At 36.6% G+C, this 20,728-nt stretch overlaps 1 non-coding gene across 1 annotated transcript; it reads right to left on the reverse strand.

The window, feature by feature from the left end:
* Positions 1–5,817: 5,817 nt before the first annotated feature.
* Positions 5,818–5,889, reverse strand: TRNAP-AGG (transfer RNA proline (anticodon AGG)). The gene has a single exon. It is a non-coding gene; the product is annotated as a tRNA-Pro (tRNA).
* Positions 5,890–20,728: the final 14,839 nt, after the last annotated feature.

Genomic DNA, 20,728 nt, shown 5'->3' on the forward strand with positions numbered 1-20,728 from the left:
GTTTTGTTTAGTATTACTGCAATCCTACTTTCATATAAAATTAATTTTTTTGCAGCAGACCAAACTCAGTGTTTTTCAGCATTATTATCATCCTATATTATACATTTTGATGGTTTTGAAAAGTCCGCTTCAATTTCTCATTTCTTTTTAAAAGTTCATTGTTATTTCTTGTTGCTGTTAGAAATAAGTTTTAGACTATTTTTTTGTGTCAGACCAAATTCGAAGGTTATTTTTGTATTATTATCATTGTATATGTTCCATTTCATTTTTATTATTTGAATAAAGTTTTTGTAGTTCAAAACTCATACGAATATAAGAATACTGACTATATATTAACCGATTCTCTATAATGTATAATTAAAAATCAAGATAGTATAATCATAATTTATTGATGTTAGTTAAAATATAATTTATTTAGCGACGAGGTTAGTTTTTGGTTATTTATTTGGGAAGTATAATATGTATTCTGCATTACAAGTGCCTATCTTTCGAATTTTACATTTCTTACTTTAGAATTTTATTTTGGCTTGACATAGGCATGATCATCTCATATTTAATATTTTATTGTTCTTGCACCTTTACTACCTGTTGACTTGCATTCATTAAATCAAGATTTAACATTTTTAAAATATATATATACTTTTGAATTTTATTTTGGCTTGACATATGCATGATCATCTCATATTTAATACTTTATTGTTCTTGCACCTTTACTACCTGTTGACTTGCATTCATTAAATCAAGATTTAACATTATATATATATATATATATATATATATATATATATATATATATATATATATATATATATATATATATATATAGACAAGAAACTATTAAACTCAATGGATACGCTAAAAGAGATATGAGACTTGCCTTTTGTGAGATCAATAATACCAAATTGGACCATTTTCTACAAAAATAATATTAGAACCAAAGAGAACCTGATTGCCCAAATATCTAACATCATTATTTAAGTCATAACCTGTTATATGATGACAAAATTGAAAATTTCAGCCAAAACTCTGTTACATGCCATCAAAGTTGAAAAAAGATCCTTTGAAGTTAGATGAGGGTATTAATATAAAAAATCGTCTTTTACTTTTTGTTGGATGTATTTTTGAATGACAGGAACAATTATCAGTCCAAACATAATCTGTAAAGCCCATCATAGCCAAATCATAGATTGCTTAATCAACAAAAAAAATATTACAGTCGTAGATGGTAATCAAGTTAGAACATCTTTTTCTTAAAGACCAAGAAATGAACAATTTATTAGAGTCATATCACACTGATAAAAGTCATAACAAAGTGCAATAGATTGAATCTATAGTTTACAATAAATATAAAAAATAAAGCCCTATCAGAGATAGAAAAACTTGAGGACGAGACAAAAAAAACACGTAACACTACAAAGTTGCAAACATCAAAAACACACGATGCTAATAAATCTAGAAAAAAAAATAAAAGCAAAATTTATACCTGGTTGTAAGATTAGTGTAGAGAATTTGCGTTAGATTCTTTGTAACATTTTGTCAAACACCTAAGGTGCATGTTCTAATAACCCATCTTTTGAATGTAACATGACAAAAAAAATCCAATGTTATAGGAAAGTATAGGAAATGAACTAAACTAACATGTATTTAGATTATGCAAATTATTTTTAACAATCTTCCTTCAAAAATATATTTATTGTTGTTTCATACTTACATACAAAGATTAATAAAAAAAAAAATAATTGTAATTATGCAATTTGATTCTACCATATAAATACAACCACATAGAAAATTTAAGAATCATATAAAAACTTTGTCTATAATACCGTAAATCTGATATTCAAAGAAATAAGATCATTCCTAATTTAGATCCTAACTTCTTAGTCTGCTTTTGATATGGTTCATGTATTAATATATAGAGAAACCGATAGGCAAGGATGTTGATATTAAGTGTGGTATATTGTTGTTACCGATAAAAAAAAATAAGTTGTAGTTTACATTAGAAGTTCTTATTTCATGGTAAGTATGCTGTTATAATTTGTAAAAAAAATCACATAGCTATTTCAGTTTATAAAGGTTGTTGAGGATCGCGTCCAAGTTAATAGATTAAGCATTTAATTTGAAAAGTTGTACATTGTTGTTTTGTTTGACTTAATCTAGACTGAATGATGTAATATGTTAAACCAAAATAACCTTATGTAATGTTTTATGAGATTTCAAAAATAGAAACATAATTTTGTTAGTCATAAAAAACAATCTTTGAAAGGTTGTATTTACTGTACAGAAACATATACAAATTAGAATAGTTATAGTTTAACCATTTATGGATTAAATTGTTTATAAAATTCATCCCATTAATAGTGAATAAAAGATAAATTAAAAGACATTTACAACACGAAAAAATACAATTTGTTACTGTTAAAAATGGTATAACAATGTACTTTAAACATACATTCCTAAAAATAGTATAATATGAAGTTATTATATTTGACAATAAAGTCAGAAACAATAGCCAAGTTGAGATAATCAAACAAACATAAATAGTAGCAACAACCGATTTGATCAAATTTTAAATTAAATTACCAATTTACCCTTTTGATGAACATAGTCCATACTAAATTAATGATTTAGACTTCGGATAAAAAAAATGAAAGTATCATGCTAAAAGAATCATTTTAGTATACATGTCATCTCAATATCTATTGTTGAGATGCTTTTCCATCCCAATGCTTTTATAGTTTCTTAAGTCGAATTAACCTTTTGCCCTTACGTTTACTTACTTAAAGGTTTCATGCATTTAATTTGCTATCAAATTAAAATAAATCGCATAAATTTAGGAGTTTATTGATACCTTCAAAAGGTAAATTCGAATATTCCATCTTTATTCTATCACAAATAAATTTACCTTTCTGCTCATAAACCTTCAAATCATACTTAATATTTAAAAAAAATTCATCTAACAATATCAATAACCTTTAGTTATGATTTCAATTTAAAGTTAGAAATGTTGTGATTCAACCATCATATTAAGATATTAATTTACATTCAAACACTAAAAAATATATCTTTATTAATTAAACGAAAGAAGAAACTGACCTTCTAGTGCATAACAACGAAGGTTTGAAGTAGATAATGATGATGGAAGTTATAAACAATAAGAATGATGTTGTATGAGAAGATTTGAAGCAAAACAACGATTGAAAATAAGTGTGAGTCACAGATTCAAGGATGAATTGTATATGTATGTCATAATTTGAATCTGATTTTTGGTATTAATGGTTTTCCAATAAAAATGGATTTTATATTAATGGTTTACTAATATAAACAAATTTATATTAATGGTTGATATTTATTGCCTTAATTGAAATGATTTTTGTAATATGTTTTTAATGTTGACCATTTTAAAACCTTTATAACCGGAAATTCAAGATTTAAAATATGGGAAGCTTTTATTAGAATTAAATACATTCCATTTCAATAGATTTAAGTTAATTTTGTTTGACAATTAGAAATCTTTTATTGGAATTAAATACATTTTCATTTGGAGAAGATGATGTCATCAATTTGATCTAAGGGTGGAAAACATAGGATTGAAATACAATCAATGACCAAAATTGTTTTAATATATATTAAAGATAACAAAATTATTGATATGTTTATTTAATGGGTTTTTAAAAAAGAAAAAACTGAACATGTTTAAATTTTGAAGCCCAAAACTATAAATAAGGGAGTTAAATTATGAACAATATTAATTAGGGTAAATGATGGCATAGATCGTCAAAAGATGGAGATGCTTGCTTCAGTTTGTAGAGATTTGTGTGAAGCCAAAATAGAGGTGTGATAATTGGAGATGCAAGGAAGAGACAATACGCAAATTCTAAGAATACATGAGCAAAAATGAACCAACTTATGGTGCTACATTCTGTTATGAACACACAAAGCATCAATTGAAGCACAACCATTGGCATGAGGACGAAGAGAATTAAGGAAGTATGGTTTAAGAGAAAAAAATAGAAGAGAAATATGGGGCGACTATTCATGTTTTTGACAAGATTTATGGAGAAACCGATACCTAATATATAAATAGAATGATATGCTTCAATTGATAACATAATTGTTGATTTTAAAGATTCTATAATTAAATGTAATTGTGTGCTCGAAATGTGAAATATATTTTAGAAAGTATGATATATTCTATAATTAAATGTAATTGTGATTGAAATTTAGTTGTTAAATTTAAAGATTCTATAATTAAATGTTTGAATTCTATTTGAGGAAGATGACGTCACAAATTTGATCTAAGGGTGGAAATCATATGATTGAAATACAATCAAGGGTCATGATTGCTTCATTGGTGAATTAAGGGTTCTCTTTTAATAATATTTAGAGATGAATTAAAAGAAGTAAACTTGTAACCGATGAAAGGGATACCTAGGGGATCAACACAACAACAACCAACTTTAGATAACAACCTTTTTAAAATCTATCATCACAAAAATATGCATTGAATCAATATTAAGATTGTAACTATTTCTATACTATAATGCAATTATATTTTTGTTGTAAATCAACAAGAAGAGAGAGAAATAAAAGTGTTTATTAATTGAACTCTCAATTAATTAATCAAGACATATAGAGCTCTTGTACTTTTTTCTATTCTACTCTCCCCGTCTCAAAATTGTTGTCCACGTTTGACTTTTTAAGTCTCTTTTGTTTAAATTTGACCTGAAATAATTTACGTTTTGTTATATAATTTTTTATGTAAGATATATGAATAAATTGTTTTTTAAATGTATTTTCATTGTTATAAGTTTCATCAAAAATTATATAATACAAATAAAGTTATTTATGGTCAAAGTTAATGTGGAAAGACTTTAAAAGTCAAACGTGGACAATAATTATGGGACGGAGGGAGTATTATGTTTTGACTTATTCATAGATTCTTGCTCATGTGTTTATGTATTTGTTTGTTATTATTTGTTTATTTTTATGTCAATTTCTACACATTTAATTATCATCATACAATGAGTGAGATGCCAAACGGGCAACAAATTACGTCAACATCTTATCAAATCCAATACTAAGTATATCAGAGACTAAAGAAGAACTGAATCAAAGACATAATTCTAATTTCAAACAGTTTGAAAATGACCTAACTAGCCCTAATATGAAGCATATCACAAACCTAGTCATTTTGTAAAACCAACATAGATCGACCAAAACCATCATCATCTCAATCACCAAATCATTTCTTTGTATAATTTAAGTAACAAAATCAAAATATTTTAGTTTAAATGTAAAGTGAATCATTAAACCTACGAGAGATAAAGAGGTCCGGGACCTTGATGTCGGATCCATCTCAATTCTTGGATCTCCCTACCACTCGCAAATCACAATCTTAAATTAAGGTGGTTTTGTTTTATTGTGTCGTCCCATGTTTGAAGGCCCACTCCACTTATTATTGCTTCACCTTTACTACTCATAATGTCCCTCCCCTATTTATATAAATAGACATGTCAAAAGTATTCGATACAACGATGATTTATGTTTTAGACATGATGTTACGTTTTTAACCCATGATCTTATATCATTATGAAGAAAATAATATATAATGATGGGGTTTTATATTAAAAACATGCCAGTAATCAGCAACTTCGTTTCCAAAAAAAAATAAATAAATAAATAAAATAAAAATTTAACAATCGAAAATGGGTTGAAAACTCCTTAATTGTAACTTCAAGAATGTCGACAGGTATTTGTTGGCTCCCTATTGTTTGCAGAATTTACATTTTTCGATCACTAAGGAAAAATAAAATAAATGGGGCATTCCGAGAATTGAACTCGGGACCTCTCGCACCCTAAGCGAGAATCATACCACTAGACCAAATGCCCATGTTTGTTTAAAATGGTGTATAGATCTTTGTAATTTAACATATATCGTTACATTTTTAATAAATAATTAATATAGTATTTGGTTTGCAACAAAACTAACATACATATCCCAATAACTTCGTTTTTTATATATATCAAAGGTCAACATATTTTTTGTTTATGTTACCATGTACCAACTCGAAACATATCTAAAGCGAACGGTCAATTGTGTTTTTTTTGGCTTAACATAAAGAGTTTTATAAAATGCAAAGACATTACAATCAAAGTTGTATTTAATGTTTATTAAATATTAAGAAATTAAAATCAAATTACATCTAATGTCACGTTAATAAAGTGAAAGTTTAGTGGATATAAACAACTATTAAAACATTGTCTTTTAGTCGATTTACTTTTATGATTCTTTATTATTATTATTATTATTTTTTAAAAAAAAAGGGATAACTTGTAAAACAAAAGGCCAGAAGTGTGGACTGAATCTGGGAGCCCAATGACTTGATTTAAAATCACAAAGCATTAAAATGCAACAAAAAGTTCAATAGCTACAAAGGTGTATTGATTATACATAGATTCGATAGTCAAATCAGTGGGTCCAAATAAATCCGTAAATCCCAATTTTCGAGCAACTAAGTATTCTAAGACCAGACATAGTGTATGCGGGAGGGGAGGGCGGGGCGCCTCCCGTCACTGGAACACCATACCGCCGGTGAGGGAAGCCGGGTGCAAGAAATAAGTGGGGTGCCGTTGTCTCTCTTCCTCCTGTTGGTCCATCAATTTTATTATTATTATTTTTTTGGTGAAATAACCGTTAAACAACGGTAGAAAATGAAATATATATATATTTATTTTGTTGTTGTTTCAATAGCTACAAGCCTAATTTAAATATATTTTTTTACTCTTTACAACATCTATAAATATCTATACCCTTTAACTTTCAAACTCACACCTTCTTCTATCAATTTATCTATACTTTCTTCAAAAAAAAATGAATCCCGACAATGAAACCACAATCTACGATAGAAGGAAAAAAAAACCAATGTTTTGAGTTCAAGCACCCCTTCTCAAAACATTTTCGCTAACGATTCATCATAAGGAGTTTATCGTCCCCAACTCGATACTCTCATTCAATCTCCACTACAATTCCAATACCAAAATGTTAGCCAATTTTACCCGGCCCAAGTTCTGAATGTTACTCCTCAAATGTTCTTAAACCTTGTTGTTTTTCCCGATCAACATTCGTCAAATCAACCTCAAACTCAAATCCCACTCTTTCAATCTCAAACCCAAACCCAACCCCAAACCCAAACCCAAACCCAGCCCCAACCACAATACCAACTCATTGATGAGTTGGATGACTCGGATGAAGAGATTGTTCGGGAAACTCAACCAACACCACCCCCACAACGTCGCAAAGGAAACAACAAGCATGTGAGGGTGTCACACAATCGGGTAGTGTAACACCCAAAGCCAGGTATACCTTGTGAACCCTAATCTATTGAGCATTTGTCCATTTGGCCCTTTATTTGAGAAAAGGGTGGTAAATGGGTACGCGGGGTGTACTAGAGTGTACGCTCAGCGTACTCATGTGCATGCATTGGACGCGGAGGCCACCTAGTACGTTGGGCGTACCAGAGGGTACGGTAGGCGTATTAGGCCCATGATGAAAACCCTAATTTGGGGGCGTGACCCTATATAAAGGAAGTGATGGCCTCATTCCTGGCCACCATTCCCACACACCAAACCCTCCTAACCCTAAATCTTCGTTCTTGTAGCTTGTGTGTGCATTTGAGAGCTTGTGAGTATAATCTTGTTCTTGAGGTGAAGAAGAAGCTTTGGAGAAGAAGAGTGAGAGTCCAGGCTTGTGGATCCGAGCTTAGCTGTGTGGAAAGCTTCACTTAGAGGTATAAAGCTTCAAGCTTTCTCACTTTTTTGATTTGTGCATTTTTATGGGGTATTTTAGGGTTTTGTCCCAAAAGATGGAGACTTTATGAGATAATAAGCTCCAGAGACCTTGATCTGTCCCCTTTTAGTGTATTTTGTGGATTAGAGTCATAAAAATCCAATCTTGGATGTTAGGAGTAAGCCATGCATGAGATATGAGCTTCATGAGGAAATAGCATAGGTGTTTTGAGTGTTTGTGACCCAATCAACCATGCAAAGGCTTAAAGTCACTGACTTTATGGATTAAGAGACATTAGGGAGCCCATATCTGCAGGGCCGGTCCAGACGGTGGGCAACCCGGGCGACCGCCCAAGGCCCATGTCTTTAGGGGGCCCAAAATTTATGGGCTATATATATATATATATTACGTAAATGATTTTTAGGGCCTAAAGTTAGTTCAAACTCAAACTAGCTGAAAAGATAAACAATTTGGGTTGCTTGTTATTGCTAATTGAACACGTTTACAGTGAATAATAAATCATATTTTTTTAATCTTTATTATATTTGTCTTTAAGGGCCCCTTTTTTTCTTTTCGCCTCGGGCCCCGTATATGTTTGGATCGGCCCTGCATATATGTGATATTAGCCAATGTATTAACTGATTAAGACCAAAAACGTGAGGAGAGTGAAACTAGGACTTACATTGGGCGTAATCCCAGTACGCGCAGCGTAGGGGCCGAGCATCCCCGATGACTTGCATGGCAGCCGAGTACGCCCAACGTAGAGAGCTGGTACGTGCAGCGTACTCCCTGTCGTTGACTTTCGGTTGACTTTTAGGGTTTGGTCAATTTGTGGACTATAAGGCCATAGAGGGGTAAATGGTCTTTTTACCTTTTGTGAGTTTGTAGAAGGGTTAGTTTAGCTTCAGTGAGAGCTTTATTTATTGACGTTGAGTTAGGCGGAAGCTAGACCGGTGATTCGAGTTCGAGATTATCCGAGTTCTTACGAGGTGAGTCTTCTCACTATACTTACCTCGAGTGGTATCCTATGTGTGACCAGAGGGTGTTATATGCATATATTGTGTATTGATATATCATGCTAGTTGTCTTTGTGATTTATATGTTGTGTATTATATTGAGTTGTCGAGTGGATGGACCGGAGGGTCCAACTGAGTTGTGGGACCAGAGGGTCCCACTGAAACACATTGACCGGAGGGTCTTATCTAAGTATAGCCATATGAGGATAATGTGATATGTGTGGTATTTTGGGGAACTCACTAAGCTTTGTGCTTACCGTTTTATGTGTTATGTGTTTCAGGTACTTCTCAGGATCACGAGAAGGCGCCGGCTTGATTGTGCACACGTTCGAGATTTGGGTTATGTTTGAGAAGATCCTGGATTGTTATACATTTGGTTTTTGAGATATGTGTTGGATGATTTGATACTGTAACACTTTTGAAATGTTTGAATTGAGGAAAATGTGTTTTAAAATTGGAAAATTTTGGTTTGAAAATTTACGTTGTTACAAGTTGGTATCAAAGCCTTGGTTTGAGGGATTTAGATGCACCTTAGAGTATGTCTGGACTCATGAGGATTTGAGAAATTTTTTCAAAAGAAATAAATTTTCCTAAAAAGATAAAGAGTTTTAAGAGAAATCAAGATAGAGCAGTGTGTATAATTAGCCAGAGCCCGAACGGTGGTTTCCCAAAATACCCTTACTAGTGTGTTATGAGATAATTATGAAATGATAGTGATGCATGCTAGAGAATAAGCTAGGTATTTCATATCTTAGGGCTAGGGTTGCCTGATTTGTAATGCCTTAGCTTAGGAGTCGTTGTTACCTATATTATGCTTTGAGTATGTGCTAATGAGAGTAGTTGTAACGCCCGTGTTTCTAAGCTTGTCATTAAAAACAATGTAATAGTCTAGGTTAACCTTTGTAACCCATTTTGAAATAATATAAATGTATTATTTGAGTATTATGTGTTTTGTGCTAAATTGTGTGTCTTAATTGAATTAAGAATAAAAATAAGCGTCAAAATGAAATATTAGATAAAGCCGATATCTATGGATAATGTTGTGGTAATTGAGACGAGGTTTCCGAAAATATAAAGAATGCTGGAATCCGAGTTATAATGAAGAAGTTATGACCTGTCGAAGTTTCGCGACAAAACTGGTGTGACACAGCATGACGTAAATAGTGAATTTACGAAGGAGTGATATTTAGCCTTAGCGATCTAAACAAAAGTCGTAGAGTTCGTTAAACCGAGAGCGTGCATAAAAAGATCGTCCAAATCTGATTTCGTATGAGGAAGTTATGATTTTTCGAAGTTTTAGCTTAGCTGTAGACAGCCCAAAAGTTCGAATTAAGATTGAGCGAGTTTTAGCCAAAACAATCTAAACGAGAACTGAAGATCTCGTTGATAGTAGTGCTTTGGTGAAAAGACAGACGAAAACGGACGTCAGACGAAAAAGTTATGAATTTCTAACGAAGTTTTTCTGTCCCGGCCTAGTAAAAATAAATAATAAAAATAAAAGTCAAAATTAGCCGACGTAGTCTAAATGAAAGTTGTAGAGTATGGTCTGAACTACACGTGAATATAAAGAAGGTAAAAAACGGAGCTCGTATGCGAAAGTTACGCAATTTAGAAGTTTGACGAGTCAAATTACGCCGAGCGTAATTTGAGTACGCCCAGCGTACTCGGATGAGTGCAACTTGCCTGACCAATACTTGAGTGCCACCAAGTGACGCATGCAGTGACGTTTAGTATGCCTAGCGTAAGGCCTGGTACACCCAGCGTACTTAAGGTTACGCCCAGCGTAATCCCAGACCCAACAGCCTATAAATAGAAACCGAGATCAGCCATTTTCCTTGCTAATTTTCTTCCTTTCTCTCAAAGTTTTGCATCGTTTTGCGTGCCAATTATATCCCGAAGCCCCGGTATCATTCCCGAGTCCCGAAGCAAGTTTCGAAGTCCCAAAGATCTCGAGAAGTGAGATTCCCGAGCCGAAGCTCTGCCTGCGAGGAGCCTGATTTTTGTGAAGATCTTCCAGATCTACCGAAGAATACTACTTCTGCAAGTCGTAGTGCTGTCCGATCATCTTCTGATCAGGTGAGTGTGGAGTTACCTTCTTCTAACGCATAATTATGAAGTATTTTATACAAAATATGTGTTATGATTTATCTCATAGATATGATTTATCATCTAGATACGAAATATGTGTTATGTGTTATGATTTATCTCATAGATACGAAATACATATTTTGTTGTTATATGTGTGAAAGTATATTCACTTTCTTCTATCTCATAGATATGATTTATCATCTATGAAATATGTGTTATGTGTATGTGTCTCATCTGTTGTTTGGAATATGTATTGAATGAGAATGCTATACAGGTTTTAAACTATGTATAAAAATATATATTTTTATCCACTAATATGTTGGGTAGAACATGGGTAGATAGTTGATGTGTGATAAACGATGAGAGCCCTCGATGTTGTTGTTGTTGTTGATCTAGTTATTCAGCAGAGTATGGATAACGACCACAGACTCTTTCTAGATAGTCCTGTGGAACGCTAGCAGGCTCATAACCTGTAGGTGTTGTGAACGATGTGTTCATCGGTGTACTATATCCCCCACATGGTTGCCTTTAGGACACTTATTGTTGAGGAAGCCCCTCTGCCGTAATGTCCGTCTCGATGAAAATCCTAGATTAGGTCCCTTGAGATAGATGTTGTTTTAGGGACGTAAAGTGAAGATAACGGGAATGGGTAATCGGGTTATTGTTGGTTGGTAAAAATAAATATAATTATTTATTGCGGGTTGAAAACCCTATATGGTCACCAGGCTCCCAAGCCTAACCCACTCCGTTTATTTGTATTACAGGAAGTGACGCAAGGGCATAAGATGGATGAATCATCAAGTTGTTTTGTTTACAAGTTTGTATATGTATATATTTGTTGCATGACTTGTAATGTTATCGTTTATGCTTTATGGTCTGTATCGGAACATGACATCCCGATTTTTGATTATGAAATGAAATTATATTTCTTTATGAAATGTTTTGATAAAAATCTATTTTATCATGTTTTGTTTTGGGGAACAAATTCTGCAACTCTTTTAAATCAAAAGAATTTACTATGAAAATGTTTAAAAAGCATAAATGAAACCGGTATTTTCTAGCCGAGATTTTGGGGATGTTAAAGTTGGTGTCAGAGCATTAGTTTAAGCGAACTAGAATTTGTAGGATTTTAGACTTAAACTTAGAATGCTAAGTGAAGGTTGTTAGTTGTGTGTCTGTTATATTTCAGACACGAACACTAGTTTATTTTAGGAAATTTGCCTAAAATGTTTTTATGTGCTAAATGTTATATGTTGCCATATATGATATTATTTGTTCGGATCTATGGTCTGTTGCCGACCAGATCTGGAAACCTTATGTGTGTAGGATTCTAAGCGTATGTCTACGTTATTAGAACTAGCATGTAATCGTTTGGAGTAATAAGGATGAATTGAAATTATATCGTGAAAGAGGGTCTAGTTTCACCTTATTCGGTGTATAGATAAAAAATGGTGAGAACAAGAAGCGTAGCTGGAAACGTTGACCAAAACAGGAATCAACCGCCTGTAGTCGAGCAAGCACCTGTGATTGAACAAGTACTTGTCGTAGCAGCAACACCTGAGCTGATAACAATGGCTGGCGTACAAATGATGATTCAAACGATGTTGGATCGTCAGATGGAAGAAACAAGACGTCTGCTTAGGCATAATCGTGAAGAACCATCAATTCAAGTGGAAGAGCCCGAGGAGAATGAAGGGCAGTCTGAAGGAGGAAACTTTAGTGGGATCGTTGGTCAAGACGACCTACCGGTGGTTAGACACAACAACTAGTATGGAGGAAATGATGGGCGTGGGTGTAAGTACAAGGATTTCATGGCATCCAAACCACCATGTCTATCCAGAAGCCCGACGCCGGTGCAAGTTATGGACTGGATCTCCGAAATGGAGACAATGTTTGAAAGTTGCGAATGCAGCAACAGGCAGAAGACCGCTCTTGCGATCCCTCTGCTAAAATCTGGCGTGTTGAGTTGGTGGAAGTTGTTTGCCAACTCTATGCCAAGGGAGAAGCGAGCAAAATTATTGGGAAGACTTTGTGGAGCAACTGAAACTGCAATACTGCTCCGAGCAGGACCTTCTGGAAATCAATAATGAGTTTCAAAATTTGAACAAGGGGAAGTTGAGCGTTACTGAATACGCTGCTAGTTTCACAGAAAATATGAAGCTTATCCCATATTTAGTACCAACAAAACTCTCTAAGGTCAACAAGTTTGCCCTCGGATTACCAGCGGACTATGGTCCAATGGTTAAGCAAGCAACCACATTGAAAGCTGCCATCTGGGCTGCTATAAATATTGAGACCCAGATCAGGGAGAAAGGTCTGGAGAGGTCAGAGGTTGGTGAAAAGAGGAAAAGCGATGGACCCTCAGGGTCGAGCAAAAAGGGTAAATTCGCGAAGTCTAGTTCGAGAGGAGGTGGAGAAGGCGAAGTGAAATGGTGCGAAAAATGCAAGAAGAAGCATCATGGGAAGTGTGGCGGGGAAGCCACATGCTTCAAATGTGGAAAGCCAGGGCATTATGCCAACGAATGCACCCTCACCAAGAAAGTTTGCTATGGTTGCGGTGAGGAGGGGCACATATCGAGGGATTGTCTGAAAAAGAAGGAGGCAGCAAAACCAACATTCCGCCAAAGCCGAAGGCAAGAGCCTTCCAGATGACACTGGAAGTTGCTAAAGATGAAGCTGATGTCGCTTCAGGTACCTTTCTCGTAAACAAATTGCCTGCCCAAATTTTATTTGATTCTGGAGCCAACTATTCCTCTATTTCGCATGAATTTGGTAGAAAACTAGCTTTGCCTGTCGATTGACTAGATAATGCTTTATTAGTCGAAGTTGCTAGTGGCAAGTTTGTACCTGTTAGCTATCGTATGAAAAAAATCTTAATCGACTTGAATGGGAATAAGTTCCACGAGGAATTATTGCCTATAGAACTGAACGGTTTCGACATCGTTTTGGGAATGGATTGGCTTAGTGCCAATGACGCCGAAATATTGTGCAGAAAGAAGATAGTCAAAGTAAACCCGCCAGGGAAAGAGTCATTTATGGTGTATGGGGACAAATGCAGAGTAAGTTCTGGGATCATTTCTCTAATGAAAGCCAAAAAGTGTTTGGCCAAAGGATGTACATCATATTTGGAATTCGTGATCGATACTAAGAAGGAGAAAAAGGAGATGCGGAGCATTCCTGTCATATGTGATTATCCGGAAGTATTTCCCGAAGATCTTCCTGGATTACCGCATGATCGGCAAGTAGAATTACGTATCGACTTGTTGCCCGGAACGACGCCTATAGCAAAAGCACCTTATCGATTAGCACCGACAAAGATGAAGGAGCTGATGATGCAACTTCAAGAGTTATTGGACAAAGGTTTCATTAGACCTAGTTCATCGCCCTGGGGAGCTCCGGTGTTATTCGTGAAGAAGAAAGATGGAAGTATGAGAATGTGCATCGATTACAGAGAGCTGAACAAGGCAACAATAAAGAATAGATATTCGTTGCCGAGGATTGATGACCTGTTCGATCAACTACAAGGCTCAAGTTACTTTTCAAAGATCGACATGAGGTCAGGATATCATCAGCTAAAAGTAAGAGAGCAGGATATAGAGAAGACTGCATTCAGAACACGATATGGACACTACGAGTTTTTGGTTATGTCGTTTGGACTAACCAATGCTCCAGCAGCATTCATGGATTTAATGAACAGGGTTTGTAATCCGTTCCTTGATAAATCTGTGATAGTGTTCATAGATGACATTCTGATTTACTCGAAAAGCCAAAAGGAGATGACAGACACTTGTGAGAAGTGTTGGAAGTCTTGAAGAAGGAGAAGCTATATGCTAAGTTCTCCAAATGTGATTTTTGGATTTGAGAAGTCCAATTCTTGGGTCATGTGGTCAACCAAGAAGGTATAATGGTTGATCCAGCAAATATTGAAGCTGTAAGGAAGTGGGAACAACTAAAAAGTCCCACGGAGATCCGAAGCTTTTTGGGATTAGCCGGATATTACCGAAGGTTTATCCAAGGCTTTTCTTCGATCACTAGTCCATTAACTGCTTTGACCCACAAAGGAGCTACTTATGCTTGGAGTGATAAGCATAAAGAAGCATTCGAGAAGCTAAAGAAGAAGTTATGCGAGGCACCAATTTTATCTCTACCCGATGGAGTTGAAGACTTCGCTGTTTATAGCGATGCGTCTGGTGTTGGATTGGGTTGTGTTTTGACTCAAAGAGATAAGGTGATCGCATATGCGTCTCAACAGCTAAAAGAGCACGAGAAGAACTACCCCACTCATGATTTGGAGTTGGCAGCGGTAGTTTTCGCTCTGAAAATATGGAGGCATTACCTCTATGGCACGAAGTGCAAACTTTTCACTGATCATAAGAGTCTCCAATATCTCTTTAGTCAGAAGGAATTGAATATGAGGCAACGACGCTAGCTAGAGTTACTTAAGGACTACGACTATGAGATACTTTACCACCCCGGTAAAGCTAATGTTGTTGCTGATGCTCTCAGTCGGAAAGTCAATCTTGAAAGAAAAAGGCCAAGAGCGTTGAGAATAGAAGTTGTCTCGACAAATGTGGAGAGTATAAAGAAAGCTCAAGAGGAAGCTTCTGAAAAGAATGACCGGAAGGGGGAACGTTTGGGCAAAACATTGGTGTTCGGTACAAATGGTCATGGACTAAAGGTATTCCAAGACCGGTTTTGGGTACCTAAGTCAGGAGGAATAAGAGATCTTCTGATGGAAGAAGCTCACAAAACCATGTACTCCATTCATCCCGGTAGCACAAAGATGTATAGGGACCTGAAACCCTATTACTGGTGGCCGACAATGAAGCTCGACATTGCGAAGTATGTGGCGGAGTGTGTAACCTATGCGAGAGTCAAGGCACAACATCAGAAACCATACGGGAGTTTATAACCTTTGCCTGTGCCTATGGGCAATTGGGAGGACATCACGATGGATTTTGTCACTAAACTGCCCAGGACAAAGAATGGTCACGACATGATTTGGGTGGTCATTGATCGATTCACTAAGAGTGCGCATTTCATAGAAGCCAACGAGAAATGGTCTATGGAGAAGATTGCGAATTCTTACGTGAAGGAAATTATGAGGCTTCACGGTGTTCCGCTAACGATTATGTCGGATCGTGACAGCCGTTTCACCTCAAGATTTTGGAAAAGTCTACAAGAGGAAATGGGTACCAAGTTGTGTTTGAATACAGCTTACCATCCACAGACTGATGGTCAGAGCGAACGAACGATACAAACGGTTGAAGATATGCTAAGAGCATTAACCCTAAAATTCCAAGGTAACTGGGATGAACATTTACCTTTGGTAGAATTTTCCTACAATAATAGTTTCCACTCGAGAATTAATATTGCACCTTATCAAGCTTTATACGGACAGAAGTGTCGTACGCCGTCTTGTTGGCTTGAGGCTGGGGAAAGAAGTTTATGGGACCAGAGATAGTCCATCAAACTGCTGAAAAGTTGAAATTAATTAGGGAAAGAATGTTAGCCGCTCAGGATCGTCAAAAGAGCTATGCTGACAAAAAGCAAAGACCGATGACTTTTGGAGTTGGAGATTCGGTTTTGCTTAAAGTCTCGTCGTGGAAGGGACTTATAAGATTTGGTAAAAGGGGAGAATTAAGTCCAAGGTTTATTGGACCGTTTAAAGTTCTTCAGAGGATTGGGAACCAAGCTTACAAGCTCGAACTACCAGAAGAACTGAATGGGATTCATAACACATTTCACGTATGTTATTTGAGAAAGTTCACGGGAGAAGTTCCCGACATGATTCCACTTTCGGAGTTGAGAATCGATGACAACAAAAGGTTGATTGAAGAACCAGAGGCAATCGTTGACCGAAAGACTAAGAACTTGCGATGCAAGATGGCCGAGTCAGTACTTGTCCGATGGAAACACATGAATGGGCCAAATCTCACTTGGGAGACGGAGAGTGACATAATGAGTCGCTACCCGCATTTGTTTGTTGATGTGTGATTATGGGGACGAAAACATTCTAAGGTGGAGAGAATTGTAATGCCCGTGTTTATGGGCTTGTCATTAAAAGCAATGTAATAGTCTAGGTTAACCTTTGTAACCCATTTTGAAATAATATAAATGTATTATTTGAGTATTATGTGTTTTGTGCTAAATTGTGTGTCTTAATTGAATTAAGAATAAAAATAAGCGTCAAAATGAAATATTAGATAAAGCCAATATCTATGGATAATGTTCTAGTAATTGAGACGAGGTTTCCGAAAATATAAAGAATGTTGAAATCCGAGTTATAACGAAGAAGTTATGACCTGTCGAAGTTTCGCGAAAAAACTGGTGTGGCACAACATGACGTAAATAGTGAATTTACGAAGGAGTGATATTTAGCCTTAGCGATCTAAACGAAAGTCGTAGAGTTCGTTAAACCGAGAGGGTGCATAAAAAGATCGTCCAAAATCTGACTTCGTATGAGGAAGTTATGATTTTTCGAAGTTTTAGCTTAGCTGTAGACAGCCCAAAAGTTCGAATTGAGATTGAGCGAGTTTTAGCCGAAACAATCTAAACGAGAATCGAAGATCTCGTTGATAGTAGTGCTTTGGTGAAAAGACAGACAAAAACGGACGTCAGACGAAAAAGTTATGAATTTCTAACGAAGTTTTTCTGTCCCGGCCTACTAAAAATAAATAATAAAAATTAAATTCAAAATTAGCCGACAGAGTCTAAATGAAAGTTGTAGAGTATGGTCTGAACTACGCGTGGATATAAAGAAGGTAAAAAACGGAGCTCGTATGCGAAAGTTACGCAATTTAGAAGTTTGACGAGTCAAATTACGCCGAGCGTAATTTGAGTACACCCACCGTACTCGGATGAGTGCAACTTGCCTAACCAATACTCGAGTGCCACCAAGTGACGCATGCAGTGACGTTTAGTACGCCTAACGTAAGGTCTGGTGCGCCCAGCGTAATCCCAGACCCAACAACCTATAAATAGAAACCGAGATCAGCCATTTTCCTTGCTAATTTTCTTCCTTTCTCTCTAAGTTTTGCATTGTTTTGCGTGCCAATTATATCCCAAAGCCCCCGCATCATTCCCGAGTCCTGAAGCAAGTTTCGAAGTCCCGAAGATCTTGAGAAGTGAGCTTCCTGAGCCGAAGCTCTGCCCGCGAGGAGCCTGATTTTTGTGAAGATCTTCCAGATCTACCGAAGAATACTACATCTACAAGTCGTAGTACTGTCCGATCATCTTCTGATCAGGTGAGTGTGTAGTTACCTTCTTCTAACGCATAATTATGAAGTATTTTATACGAAATATGTGTTATGTGTATATTTTGTTGTTATATGTATGAAAGTATATTCACTTTCTTCTATCTCATAGATATGATTTATCATCTATGAAATACGTGTTATGTGTATGTGTCTCATCTGTTGTTTGGAATATGTATTGAATGAGAATGCTATACAGGTTTTAAACTATGTATAAAAATATATATTTTTATCTACTAATATGTTGGGTAGAACATGGGTAGATAGTTGATGTGTGATAAACAGATGAGAGGCCTCGATGTTGTTGTTGTTGATCTAGTTATTCAGCAGAGTATGGATAACGACCACAGACTCTTTGTAGATAGTCATGTGGAACGCTAGCAGGCTCATAACCTATAGGTGTTGTGAACGATGTGTTCATCGGTGTACTCTATCGCCCACATGGTTGCCTTTATGACACTTATTGTTGAGGAAGCCCCTCTGCCGTAATGTCCGTCCCAATGAAAATCTTAGATTAGGTCCCTTGAGATAGATGTTGTTTTAGGGACGTAAAGTGAGGATAACGGGAATAGGTAATCGGGTTATTGTTGGTTGGTAAAAATAAATATAATTATTTATTGCGGGTTGAAAACCCTATATGCTCACCAGGCTCCCAAGCCTAACCCACTCAGTTTATTTGTATTACAGGAAGTGGCGCAACGACATAAGATGGATGAATCATCAAGTTGTTTTGTTTACAAGTTTGTATATGTATATATTTGTTGAATGACTTGTAATGTTATCGTTTATGCTTTATGGTCTGTATCGAAACATGACATCCCGATTTTTGATTATGAAATGAAATTATATTTCTTTATGAAATGTTTTGATAAAAATCTATTTTATCATGTTTTGTTTTTGGGAACAAATTCCACAACTCTTTTAAATCAAAAGAATTTACAATGAAAATGTTTAAAAAACATAAATGAAACCGGTATTTTCTGGCCGAGATTTTGGGGATGTAACAGTAGTGAGCAGGAGCACTTACGGAGAGAATTCTGAGATGACTGTAGTCTGTTATTGAGAGAGATAGAGTACTTGGGAATTAGATTCCTAGGATGAGGAGTTGGGTGACTACAGGTCGGGTGTGGAAGGTAGTATTGGGCCCGTACTACTGAAAACACCAGATCTGTATGCAACCCAAGTAAGAATCCTTGGGAAGCTAAGGAACAAGTAGGGATGGGTGATCAAGTGTGAGTATGCTCAAGCGAGTCTCTGATGATTTTGTGTTGTGTTTCAGAGGCATCATGGTGGGTACACGCCACAACCCCGGAGGCAATGGGACTAGTGATGATGAGATTTAGAGGATGATTCATGAGGAGGTGGCAGCAACCATCTGAGCAGAGATTCCCGGGATGTTTGGGTCTATCAATACCACCCTAATTGAGACATTTGATGAGCGATACGTTGTTGTCGCTGAGGCTGCTGGTGCTTGCACCACCATTAGGCCACAGGGAGGTGACTTGTTGTTGTTCTGGGAGTTCAGCAACACGAAGCCACCAGAGTTTGATGGGACACAGGATCTGATTGTCGCGGTGAGATGGATCTCTGATATTGAGGGGGTGTTTTTACACATTTTCATGCCCAGATCACTTAAGAGTTCGGTTTGCACTGAACCGGCTTCGCCTGGGGGTGAAGGACTGGTGGAAGTTTGTGGCCGCCGGTTTCACCCCTATAGATCATGTTGCAGTGACATGGGAGAGGTTTTTTCAGATGTTCCGAGACGAGTATGTTCCCTCGGTGGAGAGAGAGTGGTTGGCACAGGAGTTTCTGTCTCTCAAGTAGAGGACAAAGTCGGTTACTGAGATTTCGAGGATGTTTCACGAGAGGGCGATGTTCTGCCCTGAGCACGTGTCCACTGAGCAAGCACGTGTGAGTCGATTTCTGAGCATACTGAGGAGGGATTTACGGGAGTTCGTGGAGAACTCGTCGTACCGGACATTGGCCAAGCTTCAGGCCAATGCCAGGAGGAGAGATTAAACTTGAGCTACAGGCCAGGGAGGAGGAGGAGTCCCGGGGTAGGGACCGGAGACCAGTACAGTCGCAGTTGGCGACGAAGCGGGCTAAGCCCGCTGATACCAGAGCTGGGGGTCAGAAGGGCCGCACTTGTGGCAAGTGCGGTAAGAGCCATGAGGGTTCATGTCGATCGAGGATTTACTACAAATGTGGTAAAGAGGGGCACATGGCGAATGATTTCCCCAAGGGGTTCTCAGTTTGCTTCCATTACAACCAGACCGGCCACCGGAAGGCCGAGTGCCCTCAGCTCGTGTAGGGGTCAGCACAAGGATCTTCATCTTCTTCTTTGCGTGCTACTGAAAGTCGGCCAGTGAAGGCCGAGACACCGAAGGTTCGTGGGAGAGCCTTTTAGCTGACATCGGAGGAGGTCCGCACAACACCTGACGTTGTGGCTGATATGTATTCTTGTTGTTACTATTTTGAAATATTTTGTGCTTATATAGTGTTGTGTGTAAGTACTTTTCTTGTGAATTCTGTACCTGCCTTAGTGTTATTTGACTCGGGTGCGAGTCGATCCTTTGTGTCCG

The sequence above is a fragment of the Lactuca sativa genome, chromosome 8, assembly GCF_002870075.4.
Source record: "Lactuca sativa cultivar Salinas chromosome 8, Lsat_Salinas_v11, whole genome shotgun sequence".
NCBI lineage: Eukaryota > Viridiplantae > Streptophyta > Magnoliopsida > Asterales > Asteraceae > Lactuca > Lactuca sativa.